Below are 8,431 nucleotides of genomic sequence, written 5' to 3' on the forward strand. Positions count from 1 at the left end.
AGGGAAGAGAGGAGGTGCGTACTGTACAGTAGAGTGTGGTCTGAGTGGAGCGTGGAGGAGGAGGAAATGTAGAAGGTAAGTGAGGGAAGGAGAAGAAAGACAAGCATGTGAGTTAACTTCCCACAAGTGCCTTTCTTTACCTACATTATTATCCTTTCTCACCATCTTCCCCGCTCTCCTTCTATACCCTCTTGCTGTCTCTCCTCCTTTCCCCCTCCCTGTGGATTTTGCTCTGCTCTTTCTTGTTTTCGACCATCTCTCAGAACTGGGTCATCGACAGAGTGTGCGGCAGCATTTGAAGAACACAGAAGAGGGGAGAAAAACATGTCCTTTCTATGAGAACAATTAAAGGCTTCTTTAACAAGTAGCCAGTTTATCAAATTAAGCTGTCAAAGGCACATTATTGACAGGCAGCTCAGTTTCCATCAGAGAAAGAGGGGCAGAAGCACATTTAAAAAGACAAATTTCTCCTTCGCTATCGTTCTTTCTTTCTCTCTTTCTTACTTTCTTATTTTACAACTCTCATTTACAAACCCAAATGATTGTGTGAGAAAATGACAGCAGAGTGTGAGGAGAGGCTGTGCGTAAGAGTGGGACAATGAGAGAAAGTTAACACTAAATGCTGTTCACATGACGCATGTCTGAGATGTAGAAATTTAATTTGCCCAGACACCTCCACGTGCAGACAGCAGAGGGGGAAAAACACACCCTCTGACCTTCTGCTGGTAGACTAAGTGACAAAAAAACACACACTTCTCAAAGTGAAGACACCCTGTCGTGCTGCCATCTTGACACTCATCTTGGAGCTTTACATCTGCTCAGTATTCTTATGAAAAAAATTAACTTGCTGTGTATTTTTAAAGCTGTATTTTACTGAATTTGACAGTGTCAGATAAGCCTGAACTCTGAGCCCTTTTCTGTTTTTCTCCTTAGACTGATTTTCTCACACCCTCAATTTGAGTCCCATCCTGTTTGCTCAGCCCCTGAGGCGGGAGGGGGCTGCTCCACTGTAGCCCAGATAGAGGGCTGGAGGCTGGATGTGACGTGGAGGCATTATGGAGGGAGCCTGGAGCCACGACAGGTATCCCCAGCACTTCCTCAGCTATTTATAAAATCCCTGAGTCCAGCAGTGGGCCAAAAATAAGACGGAGGCCATTTTTATCCTGAATAATGAAGGGCGGCTCTCTTTTCCTTACTCACACACCATTAAGGCCTGCACGCAAAGATGCAAACGGCAAGGATCACAAATTTCAACCTCATTAAAGTATAATAACATGCATTAACAGAGTGAAAAGCGCCTCGCTTCGCTACAGCGGGTTGCCTCTACTGAGCATGCTCACATCCTTGCGCGTAAAAAGACAAAAGTCAATATCAAGGCTGGGCTATTTCTGTACATAGAGCAGTGTTTAGGAAGCGCGGGCTGGGTGCCAGTATTCTCCTCAGTATTGTCTGGGCATCATTGCACTGCTGCTGATATACAAACTCACCTCTTTTCTCTCCTCTCACCCACCCTTTCCACCCTACCTCTTATTACGTTGTCAAAGCCCCCACCCAGGACACCCACCCCTCCTCTCTCCCTCTCTGAAAACGCATACACACACACACACACACACACACAAGGTAATCTGTTTTTCCACTGGGTCGAACCACAGTGCCAGGTGAAAGCATCTATTGGCAGGATAAAGAGAGTGGCTCAAGTGAGATCACAAGGCCCCACTCTGCCAAGATAACCTTAAAGTAAAGCGCCGGGCTGGAGTTTCAAACAAAGTGCCCCCCTCATTCATTATACATGCAACTGCACTGAAAATCTCCTTCCGCAACACCATCTCTTCTCTCTTCCTCTCTTCTTCACATCGTCCCTCTTCTCCTTCTTCTCCTCTCCTCTCTGCCTTTTTTCAGACAGAGCATCCATAAAGAATGAATAAAATTAATGACATCACGAGCTGCACTTTGGAAGAGCCACTGTAGGAAAAAGCCATATATCATGGGGTGAGAAAGAAGCTAAGCCAAGAAAGTGCTAGAAAAATTAAGATAGAAAAATAGAAGAAAAAATAGAAGAAGAAAAATATATGTGCACGCATGCCTGTGTGCACTGGGGAAATTTTAACCAAAATGTAATTTTCACTTCTTCCTTCACTTAAACTTAAACACATCTTATTATATTTACAAAGCCCACTTTCTGATGTTTTTGACTACAGTTAAGTCTCCAAAACAGCTCCTGGTGCTGCACATTATTTTGCGGCCTGTACTTTGGTGTGGGAATGACCCAGATGACAGTGGAAAAGGAACGCTGGTGTGGACATTGGCAGGAGAGACACCCCATGGTTAAGCTGTAGACGGCACTGAGCACCGAGAGTGGGTGCTTATAAAGCTTTTTCTCAACTCAAGCCGATGTTAACAGCATTTTCAACAGCCTGGCCCTCTCTGGGTTGTCGAGCGGAGCTTCACGACTTCACAGACCTTTGCCCAGACATTTGTGAACAAGAGGTGAAAATAAGGCTCTGATAAGTCTCTGCAGCACTGGAGAAGAGGAATCAGATGTGATGTATCATTCTCTTATCTTCAAGGTCTGCTCAGAGAAAATACCAATTATCTCCCCGCGTGCAGCAGCAGCGGCAGCAGCAGTGTGGATGAGCAGCAGCAGTGGCAGCGGTACAGACTGTGGCAGCCGAGTGAGCAGAGTTTTCAGATGGATGGAAGCTTGTGTGAGGCCAAGGCACAGAGCTACCTCTGTGCATCTCACCGGACTGTGTGGCAGAATGACTCGGCTATGTTGCAGCCGTGACAAAGATAAATTACAGCCAGTGTAAAACTTTTTTTTTTCTACGACTCTCTCTCTCTCTGTATTGCCACACTTTATTTTTTATTTTTTCCCCATTTTTTGTTATTTTTCTTTTGTGGCAAAGGATTGGGTGAAATCCAAAGGTGGGCCACACCAAAGGGAGATGGTGTAGGCCACGGCGTGGTGTCTTTCATATTATTAGCGTATAATAAGCTTCTCATTCAACATCTACAGGCCGCATACTGTGTTTTATATAAATAATAATATGAAATACTCTTACATCTGAATTTTTATGCACACCTTAAAACAGTACACAGTAAACTGTGGAGCATTCGGTTTCTTTATCAGTTATAAAGCAAAAAGAAACACATGTAAGTTATGGCTCCTTTCTGGAACTTATCTTTAAAAACATGGAAGCACTCTTTTTACTGTCCTTGACTCTAAACATAAATTTTTGAAGCTCATTCTGTTGCGTTCAATCTGATGTGAACTCGCCAATGTTTAGACAAAGAAAAACAAAACTCCTCTAGTCTAAATGTTTCTCTTTGTCTTATCATTTACAACACTCACTCCTCCAGCCTCCTTGCCTCCCAGGTCTGAGCCCCTCACCCCCACCCCTGCTCTTTCTCCCTGTCCAAATATTTCAGGGAAAAGGCCTCAAGTATGGTGGAGGTGTTTTGGGTGTCTCTTTAGGTGGGCTGCAGCTGACACCATGGTTTATGTGGTCAGCGCTGCTGAGCACAGACCACCCAGCAGGCAGCTGTTGCCACAATGACCAACAGGCCAGGCAGGAAACAGGAAACAGGAAGAAGCAGACGAAGAAGAGGTAGGAGAAGGCAGGACGTCCTGTTAATCTAGATTAGTGTGTTAAACGCGACATCACCTAAAGCATCACCCACTAAGGAAGGGACCCTCATCTGAGGCAGAACAGGCTGCCGCTCTACTCTCAACTGAGCTCATATAAACTTCCATTTCCCAGACTGTTTTTTCTCTCCCTCTGTGCATCTCCTTTTTTCCTCAGTTAGCTTTTTCAGCCCTCACAATTACACTGTTTTTCAGACTGCTCCATCCTCCTAGACATCAAACCCCTACCCTCTTCAGTGTGAGAATAGAGAAAAAGAAACACATGCATTTTCATTTGACTCTACACCAACAACGGCCTCACAAAACCCAGGAAAAAGGGAACACAAACACATCTGATGCGCAAACTGACAAAGACAAGACACAAACGTGAACACACACACACATGACACACAAAGAAGCTGCAAATACACAAAGCACAACACAGCCAGAACTCTACTTTATGCAGAAATATTCTAAAATCTGTTTTACAATACTATTAAACATCAAAGGCAGTTATATTCCTCTGTGATCTTTAACACCCCAGTGAACAAACTCTACTCTAACACACACACACCCACTAACAGTGCACACACTTACACAAAGTTGCTTAACGTCACAGATAATAATTAGATGGAGACAGAAGAAGACTTTGCATCGTTATGCAAAACCAGGACACATTCAAATACATGCATTTCAGGCCAGCAGCTGTTCAAGGACTGTGTTATTTACAGGTTTTTTTTTTTTTGTTTGTTTGTTTTTTTAAGTTTCACGGGTAATCGCAGCACTTACAAGGACACACACATACACAGACAGTGCTCCTAAGGCAAAGAAACATTTGGTAAACATTTTTAACATGCACAACAGTCAGGACAATGAAAAGGAGATCTGTTCAGAGCGGGTAAATAAACACGCAGTGAGGGCGAGCCTGATGCTTTTCATTGGCACTATAAAATTTATGAAAACAAAAAAAGGAGTGTTTTCCTTGCTGTGAAGCAAGAGTGAACACCTGCCTTACGCAATAAACTCCAACACCACAAGCCCTTGAGTTATTATAAAACTTAAGTATTTTCATCTGCTTATAAACAGGAAAGAAACAACTTATTCTAACAAATTTCCCACAAAAAAAAAAAAAAAAAGACAAGCTTCTGCCTATTCCTCTACGGCTGCATGTTAGGTTTAATAACATTTTAATGAAAGTATTGGTACTATGATATTTATACTACATTCGGGATCCTCCCCCTAACCGAATCAAATGTTTCACAGATGAGAAGGAAAATTGATTCTCATTTCAAATCCTACATTCATTTTCCTTTTCACCTGTAGGACACCAAGTCCAATTTAGAGTCCTTCAATAGCTACCTCAAGATCTTGCCAACATGCAATCTCGAAATGGGTCATTTACTAACGTTTAACTGAGCAAACTTTGCAAAACTCCATCTTCCAAAATATTTGAAACCATTAACGCAAAAAAAAAAAAAAAAAAATCTAATGCACAGCACAAAGGGCTATTAAATTATTTGATTAAACATCAATACTTCTGATGTTCCCATCAAGAAAATGTTTTCATAGATCTGATTAACTGAACCTGGAGACGTGCCTTCTGTGCTGTACCAAATGTCTGTGGTCCGAGGGAAAGGACAGTCGTGTACTTTACCTTTTTTTTTTTGATTTGATGCAACGGTGGTACACATTTAGACAGCACTCAAAAGCCAATTTCCCCTTTTAATGGACATGCTTGTCCCTGCTTGCCAGTAGAACCAACTATTCATGCAATTAGGGTTAATATATTAGGTACTGACAATGAAATTCCCGACGACAACCCTGCTTTATGGCAACTTTGTCTCTTAAACACACGTGAAAACGCCTGTCTGTGTCCCTGTCCTTCATTTCAGCAAAGCTCCACTGAGCCCCTGGTGTACAGCAAAGTGCCCCTGACAATCGGCTCAATGCTCTGGCCAATCACAGGGACACGTGACCTTCTAATCTCTCTGTGTGAGCAGGGGGAAGAGTGTGCTGTCACACTGTTGGTTTTGTGAATCAGCGTCCAAAGAAACTCAAATGATTTGGAGAAAAATAAAGAGAAGTTGAAAGAAAAAAATTAAGCGCAGGCCCCAAAACTGTGTGGGTGTGAGTGTGAGTGTGTGCAACGGAAGGGAAGAGAAAGGAAAGGGACAGAGTGTGTGACAGTCCAGATGCATTTGTGTGTGTTAGCGTGCCACTGCATACATGCAGGAGCATGTGTCTGTGCATGTGTGTGTGTGTGTTTTTGCAGGGTGATTATACAGCTTGGCTGAGAGAGTCCTCTGTGTGTAATCGTAAGTTCACATGCGAGTGCTCACCTTCCTCTGAGCAGATTAACCAAACGCTAAATCCCAAGAGAGCAACAGGCCAGACAGAACAACTTCATTGACGATAGATTGAAGAAGGGAAGGCCATGTGTAAAAAAAAAAATCTTTTTATGGACTCGTATACTTTTATTATTTGTAATCAGTAAACAGGTCATATAAAACCGCATAATGGATTATAAAGAGTAATGAAGAAAAGTGTAACTCTAAATGTAAAAAACAAATTGATCCTAAATGTCCTGTACTTTTAAAGGGTTCTTACTTTATAATATAAAATGCAATCAAGCAGTAAATGACTTAATGTATGCATTTAGTGACAAAGCACTGTGATGTCTTTGTTTATTTCACAAGTGCCATCAAAATGTCTAAACTAATAAGGAATGTTTTCAACATAATAGCTCTTTGAGGAAATATTGGACTTTAAGAAACTGCAGCCAGCTGGGTGTAAATGCCAATTAAAATAAAATAGACAATATAGTTTAAGAGCTTGAATTGACATTTGTAAATTTAAAATAAAATTACACAGAGATTACCTTTAATGCCTATACTTATGAGCACAAGTTTCATGCACACAAATGCAGTCAACATCGCAATTGCTCTAAATTAAAACTAAGTGTGTAGTAAAAAAAATTTAAATTACATCTCCATCCTTACTGCATCATACCACACCTCCAATCCAGGCAGATTGCAAAACAAATAAATTGATTTTTTTATTATTCTTATTATTATTTCCGAAGACACAACCCGGGAAGGTTGTCACAGGTTAATTATGGTGTCATTGATAATACTCTGACAGCAACAGGTTTATTCAGTCCCATTAGACTAAAGTAAACTGACTGTAAAAATAAATATTACACCCATCAAACTGGAGTGAAAATAGTTCTGAAGTTATTTCAAAGTCGCAGAGGAAGAAATTAAAATTCAGCGTGAACACGCAAATCCCTGATTTACAGTAGTTTTTTCAGTGTGTCTCTGGTCGGCATGAATTAATAGATCTGGCTACACACTCCACATAAAATTATCAAAATTATCAAAAAGAACAACCCTCGGTATTTTAGAGTACATTTATTTATGATATTGTCTGTCTTTTTTATTGACTCCACACAATGACAATTGTCATCACTGAACTCCTAAATCACAAAATGCCAAAGTCTTAACATTGACTTCCTCAACATAAGAAATATTGACTAAGTACTTTAAAATATCTCAAATATTAAATGAGGGACCATAAATGATTTAGTTTAAATTCCTTGAACTTTTGTATCCATCCCACTTTGCTTATAGTTGTCAAAGTTTATGAAATTTTTATAATTTAATCAATTTATCCAACTTTTTTGTGCATAATACTGAACATATGATGTGTTATAATAAAGCAAGGCCGTCTGTGGAGTGAGTGTGCGTCAGCATGTGGACATGTGAACGCTCCACAAGGTCGAGAGCTAAAATAAAAAATAAATAAAAATATAGTAAAACAAAAACAAAAAAATCAGCAGAAAACACTAAGCTTACCTAATTGAGCATAAACACATATTTATTGTCAGCCTGTAATTATATCCTATGACACAGCTGTCACCGGGATAAGTCGATCAGGGTCACAACAAATCAATAAGACACACTTACTTTACTTAGTTGTAGGAGTGAGAGGCAGCGCGCATCTAAAATAGAAACACCCAAGTTTATATTTCCCTCCCTGGGAGCCTGAGAATGAGCCTGACCGTGCGGCGTCCTGTTGATGTTGGGGTTTGTTACACTGAATGAGTGGATAAATAAAGTGGAGTCAACGCCGTACTTACTTTGTTTTACTCGCTTGATATCGCGTCCCAGGCTGGAGTGAACTGTAGAAGGGGAAAGACGAACAGCGATCCGCCGGTTCTTTCTTCAGTTGGGTCCGGCTGCGTGTGACAGGAAGGCTGCGACCGCTGCGTGATGCTGACGGACTTGGCCAAGACTCTCTTAAAATCCAGGAGCGCAACTTCGCAGAGGGGAAAAAAAGAGTAACGTACAGTACGAGGTGGGAGTCTCTATACTGTCAGAGAAAACTTCTCTCTCTCTCTCTCTCTCTCTCTCTCTCTCTCTCTCTCTCCCTCGCTCTCGCTCTCTCTTTCTCTCTCTCTGCGTGGTGCCACTGTGCGCAGAAGGAGCCGGCGGTGGGAGCAGCCGAGCCGGAGCAGCAGTTGGCGCTGACGCTGTTTGTTCTTCCTTCACTTCGCTGGACGGTCTGGGGCTTGTGGCTGGCGTTTATGTCTAGAAGCTATTTTCCTATATTTCCTAGTTTTTCACCCCAACTGACACAATGTCCTCCTGACCGAGTCTTCCCTTGCTGAACACTCACTCCAGTTGCAGGCGAAATAATCGATTTCCTTCTCTTCCTCCTTCTCTCCCTCCCTGATCGCTCTCCTTTTCTTTTCTTTTTTTTTTTTTTTTTTTTTTTCCTGAAAGGGGGGGGGCTCACGTTTCCCCA

At 41.7% G+C, this 8,431-nt stretch overlaps 1 protein-coding gene across 13 annotated transcripts in view; it reads right to left on the reverse strand.

The window, feature by feature from the left end:
* Positions 1-8,431, reverse strand: part of mef2cb (myocyte enhancer factor 2cb) — a 74,625-nt gene that overhangs the window by 55,105 nt on the left and 11,089 nt on the right. For 5 of the 13 annotated variants that reach the window (XM_017043078.2, XM_017043077.2, XM_017043082.2 and 2 more), the window contains exon 1: positions 7,764-8,383. The exons of 1 other annotated variant lie outside the window; for it this stretch is intronic. The gene's annotated coding sequence lies outside the window, so the exon portion shown is untranslated. Of the gene's footprint in view, positions 1-7,763; positions 8,385-8,431 lie in introns of those variants that run through there. 7 more of the 13 variants (XM_017043076.2, XM_017043072.2, XM_017043074.2 and 4 more) reach the window with 2 other exon arrangements.

The sequence above is a fragment of the Cynoglossus semilaevis genome, chromosome Z, assembly GCF_000523025.1.
Source record: "Cynoglossus semilaevis isolate Cse_v1.0 chromosome Z, Cse_v1.0, whole genome shotgun sequence".
In the NCBI taxonomy this organism is placed as follows: domain Eukaryota; kingdom Metazoa; phylum Chordata; class Actinopteri; order Pleuronectiformes; family Cynoglossidae; genus Cynoglossus; species Cynoglossus semilaevis.